The sequence below is a fragment of the Euphorbia lathyris genome, chromosome 2 (assembly GCF_963576675.1).
Source record: "Euphorbia lathyris chromosome 2, ddEupLath1.1, whole genome shotgun sequence".
NCBI lineage: Eukaryota > Viridiplantae > Streptophyta > Magnoliopsida > Malpighiales > Euphorbiaceae > Euphorbia > Euphorbia lathyris.
This window is the reverse complement of record NC_088911.1, coordinates 112,459,125-112,473,138: the sequence shown is the minus strand read 5'-3', so window position 1 is coordinate 112,473,138 and position 14,014 is coordinate 112,459,125.

Genomic DNA, 14,014 nt, shown 5'->3' with positions numbered 1-14,014 from the left:
AATATTTACTTTTAAACGATATAATATTTTGAGCTATTTAACTCTTGAAGTTGAATTAAATTATGAATCAGTTATTTTATATGAGTTTTTAATAATTTTATCTACATTAAAAGAATATTTAATTTTAAAGGATTTTGGTATTTTGTTTATGAACTATTTTGAATAATTGTGTTTGTTTGCGAAATAGTTAATTGAAATCAAATGATTTGGTTTTGTAGTTATGGAATTATTTGGAAATTCAATTTTGTAAAGAGATTTGAGGACATCATGATCTTATGAGTTGTATATATCTATCTAGAGTAATCCGGACGGTTGGTTTTGATATTTGAAGACCATGTTCAGTGAGGAACGTGGCCTGTGTACACAGTCTAAAGACCTAGTCGGGTATTGGCAGCGAAGTGTTGGGTAAGACCAATACAAGATTAGGCAAGGTTAAAGAGACGTCTCGACTATGTGGTTATTGAATTGATATGTGTAGTTATGGATTAATACATAAAGGGAGAAACTCTAGGATGGATATAAGGATATAAAGTTTTATGTTTTCGGTTATGAATTAATTTTGATATAAGGTTTTATGTTTTCGGTTATGAATTGATTTTGATATAAGGGTTTGTGTTTTCGGTTATGAATTGATTATGATATAAGGTTTTACGTTTGATTAATTACGAGTTTGATTGATTACGAATTTGGTTTGATAAATCGTTTATTTGATTACGGATTTGGTTTGATAAAACATTTGATTGATTACGAATTGGTTTGATAAAACATTTGATTGGTTACGAGTTGTTTTGATAAAATGTCGATGTAATGATATCGATATTTATCTGTGATTTGATTTGATTTGATAACGTGATTTTAAGGTTTTAAAGTTTAAGTTTTATATTGTCGAATCGATAAAGTATTCGCGTATATTAAAGAAATAATAAATAAATTTTAGACGGTCTGAATAAGCGTTTTTGGTCTATTTCGAAATTAAGTTAAGTTAGGAAATTAAATTAAGTTTTTAATGGGTTAAAAATTGACGAGTTGAAATCTTAGATCGAGATACTAAATATACTAGTCGAAAACCCGTGCAATGCACGGGATATGAAACTTTTATATAATTTTGATAAATAAATAAATTTACATGCTATGAAATTTTTTTATATCATGTATATTTAAAATTAATATATATTTTTTATTGATAATTCAAAATAAATTAAATTAATTTTGAAAATAATTGATTAATTTTTTTATAGAATTTTAATTAAAGGTGAATGATTTATTTATTTTTATAAAATTCAATGGTTTGTACCTTTTAATAATTTTAATACATTTTTATATATTTTTTTTATGATTGGAATTCTGTGAAACAATAATAATAAAATAGGAGATTAATTAAGAAATATATTAGAATATAATGAAAAGCTAAAAATTGAATTAAACTACAATTAAAATTAAATATTATATTTACGATACAAAAGAATTGCAATCTATGTTAAACAAAAATTGAATTAAATTATAATTAAAATTAAATATTATATCTACGATACAAAAGAATTACAATATATGTTAAAATGGAAACAACACCAATATATTATACTATAAACTATTACAATCAATACTTTTCTAATGTTGCACATGAAGAAACTTTATCAATTCAATATGTTACATATAAAAAAATAAAATTCATAAGGATTAGTCACAAATTCATCTTGATGATAATCATTTTACTTGATAGAATTTCAGGATCACCAAGTATTCGAATTCAATTATTCATTCTGCTACAATAACCCAATATATCCAATTAAATCAGCTTAAGGTGATGATTTTTCCTATTTTTCATCTCGTAATATCTAATCAAGACATTTAATCAATTTGTTCTTCATTCTTTCAATGTATATAACATCAGTCACGCTTGTAGATATCACTTATTTCACTTTATTAATATTTTCTAATAATTATATATTCTTTAATTTTGTAAGCAAGAAAGGCAAACAAAAGAATAAAAAAACAAAAATGAAGGGACAAAAAAGATAATTAGGAGAGAACTATCTTTTTCTCGTTTATTTTTTTGATGAATTTCTCGTTTATTTTTCGAAAATAAGAAAGAATGTCAAAATATAAGCATATAAAGAGAAAAGTGAAAATATTTTTGCCCATTAATTAAAATTTTTATTTTTTCTTAATGAACTATTAAGTTCATAAATTAATTTTAGTTAAATAAAATTAAATCGCAATTGTAACCACTCAGTACTAAATAGAATTAAATACTAATAATTTTGTACAACCCACAATATAATAGTTAAAAACTATATAAGTCAATGTTGCAAAAGCAATTATCTCAATATCCCATAATTAATTGAGTTCATATAAAGCCGAAAATCTAAATTTTAGTTAGAGTTAACAATCGAAACGATAACACCTGGCAACATATACTAAAAAAGAATGCAAATATACAAAATCTTTATTTTAGTCATTTTGAAAAAAAAACAAATAAATAAAAAAACATGAATAAGGTAGCGAGAGGTATAGAACCTGGATAACGACATAAATGAAATTTCATCTCTGAAATATGAAATTATAATAACTATTGTTTAATAAAATAAAACAAGAACACAATTGAGAACAAAAATAACTACAACATATGAAAAAAAATCTAACAATTACCTTGAGAAACATAAGAATTTCTTGTAAATTTTTAACACTTTTGTGTTTTCCGATTTTAGTTGTCCATGCATCTTCTATTTCTATCGGATTTTTTCAACTGGAGACATCAGTTTGAAAAAACGACAAATAAAAAATAAAACATGGATAAGTTTGCAAGAGGTATAGAACCTGGATAACGAAAGAAATGGATCTGAAAGATGAAACTATAATAACTATTGTTTAATAAAAATAAAACAACAATACAATTGAAAACAAAATAACTACAATATATGAAAAAAATCGAATAATTACTTTCAGAAATATAATACAATCTATCATGGCTAATGAATATAATAGTAGAATACTATCTATCATGCTTTATATAGAAATTTATTTGTGACTTTTGGATTTACTTTGCTTTGTGTTTTTTCATCTTCATGTAACTCTTACTTTCTTTTATTATTTTAATTAATGGGCTAGTAATTGTATAATATATTATAAATTTAAATCTGTTATTTTTAATTAATTAAATCCTTTTAATTTTGATTTTCTTACTACGGTGACAACTCATCAAAAAGGCCTCTAAAACACTTCTCATCATTTCTCTCTGCTTCTGCTATTATATATAGTATCGATTGTGAATAGCAGTAGCGATAAAACGAAACTATATAGCAATAAAGTGAAGTCTATTAATTTCATCAACGTGTTAATAAGTTAAGAGAACTACCTATTAGAACTACCTGAAATAGGTAGAACTACGTGGCTTTGATTCCCGATTTAAAGATTAAAAGATGTTCGGGATACGTAGGAAACTTGATAGAATTATCAAGTCCAAGCCAAATAATTAATAAAACTTTAGGTAGTCCAAATAAATTTTTATCTATTCGAAAATCGGCTCGGCTTTCAAGTTGTTAGGCGTTCGGTATCCTATTTTTCATTCATACCCGATGTCGTTTTGGGTCGGGTGTGACAATAAAAATCAAAGTCTCCGACAACCAAACTCGCTATTTCAGGTGAGTGAGGCACTGCATATTGTTTGCTATCTGAAGGCCGGGTAGCAATTAAGCGTAATTTATACGGGTGCATGGTGTATTCATTGACTCTATCGCGGATCATCCTAAAGGCCCTAGCAAGTTGATTATGTTCATCAAACATCGCAATAAGTTTTTGAACAACTTCTTGATCGATAGTCTTTTCTAATGCAATATTAATGAAAGAAGGCATTCTGTTAAGAAGCTCATTTGTTGTGTCATATACATAAAGTTTTGCAAATTTAGGTTTTTCGGTTGGGGAAGGGAGCAAAGAGCCAATTAAATGATGGTTTTGTCTAGAAATTTGAAATACATACGACCCTAGTGTTTTATTTATACTGTGATCAATTTTGGCTCTAAGGGACGTGAACGCGAACATGGAATTGTAAATGTTAATGTTTTCCATAAATTTAGTTCTTTTGTATTCGCCATTATGGTTCAAAAGGTCATCAAGAAGGGGTGGTGGACTGCGAGAAGGTGACAGTTATATGATGCCTTTCTTGCAGCAGCGGTTATATTCAGGATTCTGCCGGCATGCAGTTGATTTAATAGCTTCTTCCCGCCAAAACATTTCTCCACAAAAGGGGCACTCGCAGCTGGGGCAACCCATGTTTGAGATTTCAACATCTATTTGCATGAAAAGGGTATATGATTGAACATGAAAAGCAACTATCTTGTGAAAGGAAAAGGGTAGTGAGGAAAAAAGGGATATGAATACTAACTTCTAATATTGTCTTTGGTCATATAGTAATTGTAGACTGTGCAGTCAAGGTTAATTGGAGTTTTGATGCAATTGCCTATAAGTTGCGGATCATTATGTTTTTCAGGGACTAAATAAGAGGGATTTGGTATTGAGACAGGGCATTGAGGTGGCAAACATTGCTTTGGGCTCTTTGAGGAGCGTCTTTTTTTGTTGGATTTCCATTGCAAAGCATGAGTTGGGATAAGACGATGTCTTCAACATTTTCTAATAATGCAACGGGTTTAGTAATTTGGGTAATAAATCTGAAGTGAAACCTGTATTAAGGAATCTGATATATTTTTTCAGCATTACCAAAATCAACTTGGATAGGAATATCAACAAAATGACCATCGATGATGTCCAAATTGGAAGAGGAAGTCATTAATTGAGCAGCTGGCAATATGTGTTAAAAAAAGCCTGAGCAAACAGAAACGAAAAAATATAGCGTGGGCTAAAACAACCCATAAAAACTGAGCATTAATTTATAGGCTCGATAGATCTTGATACATAAATTCGGGGAGTCTATAATAGAAGTAGGTATGCATGGTTGAGGAGGTTATTGATTTTAGGCACAATAGCTTGTAGACGTGCTAAGAGCCCAACCGCGGTGTTCATTTTTTTTAAAAGACTGATAATCAGAAAGCAACTTTTCATGGAGGTCTACTATGGCACTCTTATAAGCTTGCAGTTGATCAAGATATAAGGTTTGAAGAGATGTGGCCTTTTCGTAGTTGAGATCAGCAATCTGGAAATGGTACAAACATTGAAGTGATCTTAGGACACTAAGGCATGCTTTTTTTTTTTGCTTCTAAGATACTTTCTGCACTGTGGCCACAGTAATCAAAGGGATATTCATGGTTGCAAGCATCTCTGTATATGTAAGAGACACGACAGACATAATTCCCTGGTTCAGATGAGTCTAGTTCAATGCTTGGAGGAGGAAGATTAAGTTGACTTAGCGTGTAACGGAGTACCGCCTCGAAAGAAAGTACGAAGGTAGGCATCTGTGGCACAAAAATTAGTGAATTACAAACTCAAGTATGTGTAAGCCTTTTCCAGTGTCAACACTATGTGCCAACTAAATGGATGTGCACAATTTAAAAAAGAAAGGGAAGACAAATACAAATTAATAGAAGCAAAGAATTCTGACATCAAGCTGAAATTCATTTAGAAAATAATATAACAATGGCAGGGACATATTTAAAAAACAACAAAGCATATTAAAGGAAACAAAGAAAATAGGATTGAAGAGCAACAACTCTAAGACATATTTATAAGGTCTGCAAGATCAAAGGTGGTAAACACATTACTCATAGCTTGAAGAGTGTTTGTAATGGAAGTGTACATTTGGTATAGACGATTATATGTGCATATTAAAGCTGATAAGGATTCTATTCCGGCATCCCGAGCCATTGACAGTAGTTGCATTTTTGAAGTGATCTCAGTTATATCCTCGGAGCTGAAATCAGACACTTCAAGGTCGTAATAAGGTTTAAGATACTCAAACATTCTAAAGGCGGCTACATTTTTAGCCTCTTCGTAACCCTCTGCACTATATCCATATATGTCAACTGCAGGGAAATTTTCTCCATGATATGTGCAAGCGGGCAACGAAAAACAGCAGGAAAATAAACTCGTCTGCTCAGAATGGCTCAATGTTTCATTGTAAGGAGGTATTTCCCTTTGTGACAGACACTCAGAAAGCAAGCAATATAATGGTAGTTGTATAACAACCATCTGTAGAGCAAGTAGTTAAGCTAAGAAGGAATAGAAAGATGGACTGGAAAAAAAGTGAATTACCTTGTTGAAAGCAACTGAGCCGAAGTTATTCTGTTAAGATAACAAAAAAAAACAATAAGTTGGATTGGAAAGACAGTTTTTATAAATGGTAGAAAAAATTGATAATCATTTATTCAATTCAGTTGACACCAAAAATAATCATGAAGCATAAGTTACTTGGGTTTTAAGTTTATAATAAAAAAAATGCACTACACATATAGAGAACCAACCATTCAATTTAAAAAGTTCCATCTTTCTCCAAAAGTAAACACCTTAATGATGGATTAATTAATTTATAGTATATTACTCTATTGAGCTAAGAAATTATGTTAACTTTTATGATTTTGCCTTATTGAAGTAAATATATAAGTAAAAATAATCATTAGAAATTCAAATAAGATTTGATCTGAACTTGGACTGATTTAAAGCTTAGGCATTAACATATCTAGACCAAAATTATGAAATAATAATGTTGCACTGTTAAAAAATAAAATCAGAAACTATGTTTTAATAAAAACCAACATACAAGAGCATTATTAAAATTTATTCTATATATTTAAATCATAAATAATTGTTTTTTTTTTATGTTTAAATATGTTATTTTTTTCAAACTATTTTTCAATTCCAAGGTCCAAGAACACATGTTGTGGACATTTGAGGGGAATGAAAAGTTATTTTTTTGAAATGTAGTATTTGTAGGATTCCACAAAAGGTCATTGAATTTCTTTTAACTGTAAAAAAAATCATTTACTCAATACCCAACAAAATCTGAACAAAACCCGGACACATTTTAATTTTTTACAAAAATCTTCTAGAAGCATGGTCTAATACATTCTCCTTAAGCCGACTTGCTGGAATGGTTGAAATCAAACATTCATAAAACTGATCTTTTGAGGGAAAAATATATGAAGGAAAAACTGGCATATTGAACAACACCAAGTAATAGAGATATTAAAATCTACCTGCAAAAGAAGTCTGAAAGAACAAAAAGAACAAAATGTGTTAAAGAAAAGAAAAAATATTGTATGTCAAACTGAAAAAAAAATATTATGCATGAAATGTAAACTCACCACAAAGTGAAGAGTAATGGATGGTTTAGTATGTATGTATCCACTAAAGAGTATGTCCCTATTTATTAGAAGCCAAGAAGGTTTCTCAGCCCAAAAAATAAAGAAGGCGTGAAGTTTTGACCCTATTTTCGAGGTGAGCATGCTCATAACCATATACTTAGGAGATAAAAATTCTACAAATGCAATGAAGAATGACACAATTAGCAAGGCAATGTAATTGATATTGGTTGTAACAGTTGCGTTGTATTAATTCCTGCAATGATATCTAATGTTTGTGAAATGTGTTAACTTATGGCACAATTAGCAAGAATATATTTTGCAAGCATTGTTTATTTTGCCTATTTGCCATTCTATCCAAGCAATTTATTTTTTTATATTTCATTAAAATGTATTTTATTTGTCTGATAGTGGCAAGTTTCCTAAAAGATTTAGTGGGTTGTGCAACGTGATCAAAATATAAGTAGGATGTAAGGTATTTCTCATTAATAGGGATACTTATGAACCAAAAATATAAACATCTGATGAAAATATAAGTATTTTTTAGATAAAACATTTCAAAGAAAAGTAAAACCTTTACACTCTTATATATTGAAAATATGTATGACTAAAATTAGTCATAAGACCCATTTGGCTCCCTAGTTTAAGGTTTAAAAGTCAATTAAGACTTTAGACTTTCACAATCATGCATCAAGTTCATGAACTAAGAAAAAACCATTAATTGAGTCTTCATGCTTATTAAGGGGATGTTTGTTGCTTCTTTTTTTAGTTCTTGTTTGTTCTTTGACTTTGAAAATGAGAGTTTTAGGTGTTTGGTTGGATATCTCATGTTTGCTTTTTGCAACTAAAAGTAGTTTTTTTTTTTATAAAGGCACAAAATGCCTGCTTTTTGGAGAGGCAACTTTTTCAAGTAGAAAACAGCAAACCATAACAGGAAACAACAAATATCAAGATCGAATAGTAAGTAAAACAAACGGGACCTAAAAATCATCAATTGAGACCTCATCGACAATCATTCGATTGAACAGTTTTAACTCATTTTGAACAAACACAAAAATCTTTATTGCTTATATTAAATAATCACTGTTTGTAATTTTAGAATAGAATGAAGCCTTAATTGATGATTTTTTATTCGTTTAGGGAGCTGATCGATGAATTTGATAATTTGAAATCCTAATTTATTGTGAAATTTAGTTTCAAGCTTTAGTTAAAATTAGTGTTGCGCCTTAAACTTAGTGTTGGTAAATACTTTATTTTTCAACCAAAATTGAAGAAGAATTTTAATCTTAAATCTGACGCATGATTTTTTTTATTTTTTTTACAAATTCACACGAAGGTGCAGTGTATAACAAATTCGATGTGGTGAGTTTACTATTTTATAGGTGCATCATTTCAAGCTCATGCTTATAAGATTCTAATTAAAAAATAGTTAAAGTTTATTCTCAGTATATTATCATAACATAGTGTTGAACAAACTACATCTTTGTAGTTCGAAGTATAGTAAGTCTAGAAATATCAATCTTCTGTGTTTAGTAATCTATTAGCATTTTCACATTTTGCACAATTTATATCTTGCAAAATATCTTCTAGTTGTGTGAATATGGATTGATGGTCCATCAATTTTATATAAATTTAATACTCTATGTTTATTTTTATTGTGTGCTTTGACCCAACAGACTACTAAATGTTTCATTTAGCATGTGTATGCATACCAAGTAAGATTCGTACATTCATGTATAACCAATCTACAATAGAGTTTCAAAGGACCTTTTTTCATATATAATAGGAGAAGATACATCTGAACAAAAGATGACAGGAAGAGTAGGCAACATCTTACACGAGAACTGGCACACCTACAACTACACTTGCCATAAAAAAAAACTACTTCAATACAACATCTGGAATACATAGCAGGAACTATCAACATATGTAGGTGTTGTGTTCCACAAAAGTAGGCCTATTTATATAGCTAAGTAATACAGAAGTTGCACGAACTGCCTTTCAAGGTTGTGTTAACCACAGAAAACAGCCAGTTAAATATCCTCCAGGGGAAATACACCTTTTCTAGCAGCCATTTTCTTCAGTCTTTTTTTTTTGGTTCAGTTCTTTTGGCTGGAATTTGTTCAGGAGCAGAAGCCCTGCAGCAAATGATGAAACGGAAAATATTGTGGAAGCAAAGAAAGAATGAAAATACATATATTACACAAAGGAAAAGAGCATGCGATATACCTAGGCTCTAAATACATATACCAAGGCTTTTGAGAAGTCAGTCTTTGCTTGTTTCAAGCTATCTCTTTCTTCCTTGGCTGCACACATATCACCTTCAGCCTATGCAAGCCTTGAATTGAGGTCCTCCAGTTGTCCTTCTAATTCTTTCACCCTGGCCTCTAAAGCTCCATACAAAGGCATGTTCATTTTAGAACTACCATCCATAAAAGGGAGGGATATTAGATCATCATTGCAGGGGAAAAGGGATTCAAAATCTATATCATGACTTTTAGGTAATGGGCAGCCAAGGTTAGCCTTTGGTTGAGTAAGGAGGCTTAAGTAGATTGTTCAGAAGGGATCTTATAGTTGACATCAATAACAGTAAATTTGTAAATTGTTCTGAGGTGATACAACAGGTCTAGGGAGGCAAAATGCCTAGCTTCTTTATGGCTTCTAGTACTTGTTCCTATAAAAACATGAACAACATGAACCCCTTGTTCATCCAAGCATGGTATAGAAAGATGGCAGCCATATTCATTTCTCTGAAGATCAAAAAAATCTTGAAAGGTGGGAGGCGGCAAGCTGAGCCGTGATAGGAAGTCAGGTAGGATGTTGGTGAAAGGAACAACCAATGTGAACATCTGCAGCAAAGTGGAAAATTTAGCAAACTTTAATAAAGAGAAAAATAAGTAAAGAAAGCTGTCTAAGGAGGGAAGAAAGTATAAAGCTATTCCAAAAGGACTGCCAAAAGGATAGAGTCAGCAGGAAACTAACTGTATAAAAACCTGAAGAAGTTTTATAGGCTTGAGAGAAAAAGGAATGCTAACATAAATGTGCCAAAAATGAGAAGGGGGGGGGGGGGGGGTAGTGGCCTTTTATAGCAAGTAGTAAGGAATAAGGAATGAATAATAAATGAATTAAGATGTTGATATATGGTGAGCACATCAAGCATTAAATGCAGGTCATAAATGGGCTTAAGCACTAATTCATTGCTTTCTCATTTACCTATGCACTTAGAGGTTAATATCCTGACAGAAAATAGTAGCATAAGGAGGTTGGATAATATATGCCTTAAAGGAAATAAGTCAGAGCATATAAAAATAAATTGCTTCCAAAATGCAGGTATTAAATACAGCTGATATGAAAAGACTGGGAGCCCAAAATGTAAAAATTAATTAGCTAAAACAAAGAAAAAAGTAAGCTTAGGGACTTAGTTCCAATAAACAATAATAAATGTAGGAGGGTGGCATCAATTGTAACAAGGCAGACATAAAATCTGAAAGATTATACCATACATTAATTGAGATTTGAAAAGATCTTTCAGAAAATGAAAATCTAGACAAAATAAAACTGCAGGCATAGAATCTGAAAGATTACACAATACATTAATTGAGATTTGAATTTTTTTTTAGAAAATGAAAATTTAGACAAAATAAAAAGAGAAGTTTTTGTGCCAAAAAGAACACACGAGGCATGCAAGGAAGACCCAAGTACAGGGACCAACCATGCTGAAGAAGTAATGCAACAGATCACACTCAATTATCTTAAAGGAATGAAACAGTTTACCTTAAAGTTATGGAGAATAGTCCACTGTGAGGCTTGGCTCTTATGGATATTCGGTTTCTCTCGGTGCACAGATGGACATTGTTATCGAAACTGATAAGAAACCAGTCCAGTTCACCGATTTGAATTCCCAATGAAACCAATCCAATAATATAGTCCACGATATTTGCTTTTTCGATGGTCTGACAAAGCCTTGGTCTAGTATCGGATTTGAGGAGAAATATTTGAAGCGAAAGCCATCTGCAGATGGAAAGGAACTCATTTCAGGCCGAATCCAAAGAAACCTAAAAAGTTGGACAATTAAGAAGAAATTAGGGATAAATTAAGCTAAATAACGTGATGGGAAAGTAGATAAAGAAAAGAAGATTAGCGATGAAAGAGAACACCAAAAAATAAAAAACAATCTACACATGTTCGGAGTAGGATGTATAAGATAGAGATTCATTGACGATGAAATATAGAAAGGAAAAATGTGTTTCCAAGTAACATGCCCCTACAGAATTGCAAGTAAACCACCTACATCAGATCCAACTCAAATAAAATACAAAACAAAAGGCAATAAGAAAAGCATAAAATCATCGCTACGGACTGAATCAGAGATAATTAAAAGCTCAAATCGTCAACCATGTCACAAAGATGCTAGAAATATTACACACAACCACATGAAAATATAGGCATTTTCATATACAATCAGGGGAAAAAATCTCTAATAAAATGCATAACTAATAAAAAAACACAGTTAAGTAATAAGAAGAGTGACATATTTTCAAAACATCCAAAAGGAAAAGCATAAGTGTGCATAATGACCACCAAAATTAGGAAAATTACAAAAATGGAGATACATATAGAATGAGTGAAGGGCTATTATCTAAGAACAACATAAAGTAAAAATACATCTTGAAAGAAAATAGAAGCCAATGACAGAAAGATGACAAAAGGAAAGGAAAAAAAATCAAAGGCCAGAGTACAGGAAGAAAAGGGGATAAAAAAGGTTGAGAAGCTAGCATTACCCAAAAAAGACAGAAGAAAATTACACAGATGTAGATCAGAAATCAGAGGAACATGCGGTTAGAAGCAGCAAAAGGTTGAGAAGCTAGGATTACCAAAAAAAAACATAGAAGAAGCCATATAGATGTTACCCCTAAATCCAAATGAAAGAGAAATGTTTAAACTGAAAATGACATCATAAATAAATCCAACCATTGGTAAATTAAATGTATAATTCCATAACCTGTGACCATGAACAGTATAAAATGAGTTCACGGAGAGGATGCTGAATTTCGGTTCATAATGTGCAGAGAATTGTAATTCAAATGAATATAGATCAAGAAATTGAAACTAATGCAAATAAAACTCTAATTTATACTACGACGAAATTAATCATAAACCATTACACATACAACTAAAAAACTTCCCCAAAAACCATAGGCCTATTTTAGTACCTTATCCAAAAACAAAAAGGAAGACCCAATTTTTAAAGAAAAACGTTTGTCAATATGTAAACTAACACTAAAAAGAATAATAGATATCAAACAGAAATCAGTAAAAAACATTAGAAACCCAAAAAACCTGTAGAGCAATGACATTGACAAATTAAAATGCCATATAGAAAAAGGACTGTAAACCCTGATCTCAAGTCATTGGTGTTGAAACACCTTTCCACATGATTTTGATTTGACAAAATTATTTAACAAGAATTAAATCTCCATGATAAAAATATTCTAACACATTAAATTTAAATGCTTTGATTTATTTGTATTAATGTGTTTGTTCAATGTTGAGTTACTTGAATCTATAAGACATCAAGTTGTAAGGCCCAAAGGCCCACAAGAGAAAGTCAAGCCCAAGTCAGCGTGACAATGCCTCACGGCCCAAGCAGATCAAACGTAGGTCGTACTGAGTAAAACGCAAGCCCAGCAATGAGAAGGATCGAGAAGCCTTCGAACAAAAGCTTCAAGACGAAGCTGCTGAGTTGAGCGACAAGATAGTCAGGTCAGCAGCTGGCCTGAATAAACTTAGAGACAAAGTATTTCTACTTCGGGTAAAGTTCAGAAGACGCAAAAAGCTGTCTATAAGACTTTACCATAAATGTGGAAACATTCTGTTCTGTCTGACAAAAAGCTGCTGAGCACTGCCGAAGACAGGAGATACAAGGTTTTGATTGGCCGAGGACGCTGAGCACGTACTGAGTGAAAGCGACAGGAAGACGTTGTTGAAACACCTTTCCACATGATTTTGATTTGACAAAATTATTTAAGTAATTGATAAAAAATATTCTAACACATTAAATTTAAATGCTTTGATTTATTTATACTAATGTGTTTGTTCAATGTTGAGTTTATTTATCCATAAGACATTAAGATTTAAAGTCTAAAAGCCCATGAGTGGAAGTCAAGCCCAAGTCAACATAATCAAGACCTCACGGCCCAAGAAGATGAATCGAAGTCATTTCAAGCAAAACGACGACTCAGCATGAAGAAGGATCGAGAAGCCTTCTAGCAAAAGCTTCAAGAGAAAGCTGTTGAGTCAAGCGACAAGCAGTCAGGACAGCGGCAGACAAGGATCAACTTCTAGACAAAGTATTTCTACTTTGGGTAAAGATTCAGAAGGCGCAAGAAACTATCTGGAAGACTTTGCCAAAAATGTCGAAACATTCTGTTTGCCAGACGAAAAGCTACCGAGCACTGTCGCGGACAGAAGATGCAAGAATCTCATTGGGCAACAACACTGAGCACGTACTGAGTGACAACGACAGGAAGCCGTTTCCCTCCAACGGTTATTTCGAAATTTGAAATGACCAGGTGCCTAAAGTGTCACTATATAAAGGCCTCTCATTTGCTTCATTTGATGCAGATCTTCAACTAGTCAAAACGCTGACCAAAATTTCTACAAGAAGTTCTGTGAGAAAAGCAAAGCAAAAACCTTACACCAATTTCCATATTATTGTGTAAAAGTCTAGAGTGATTTTCAATCATCTAAAGTGTCTTAGCAATTAT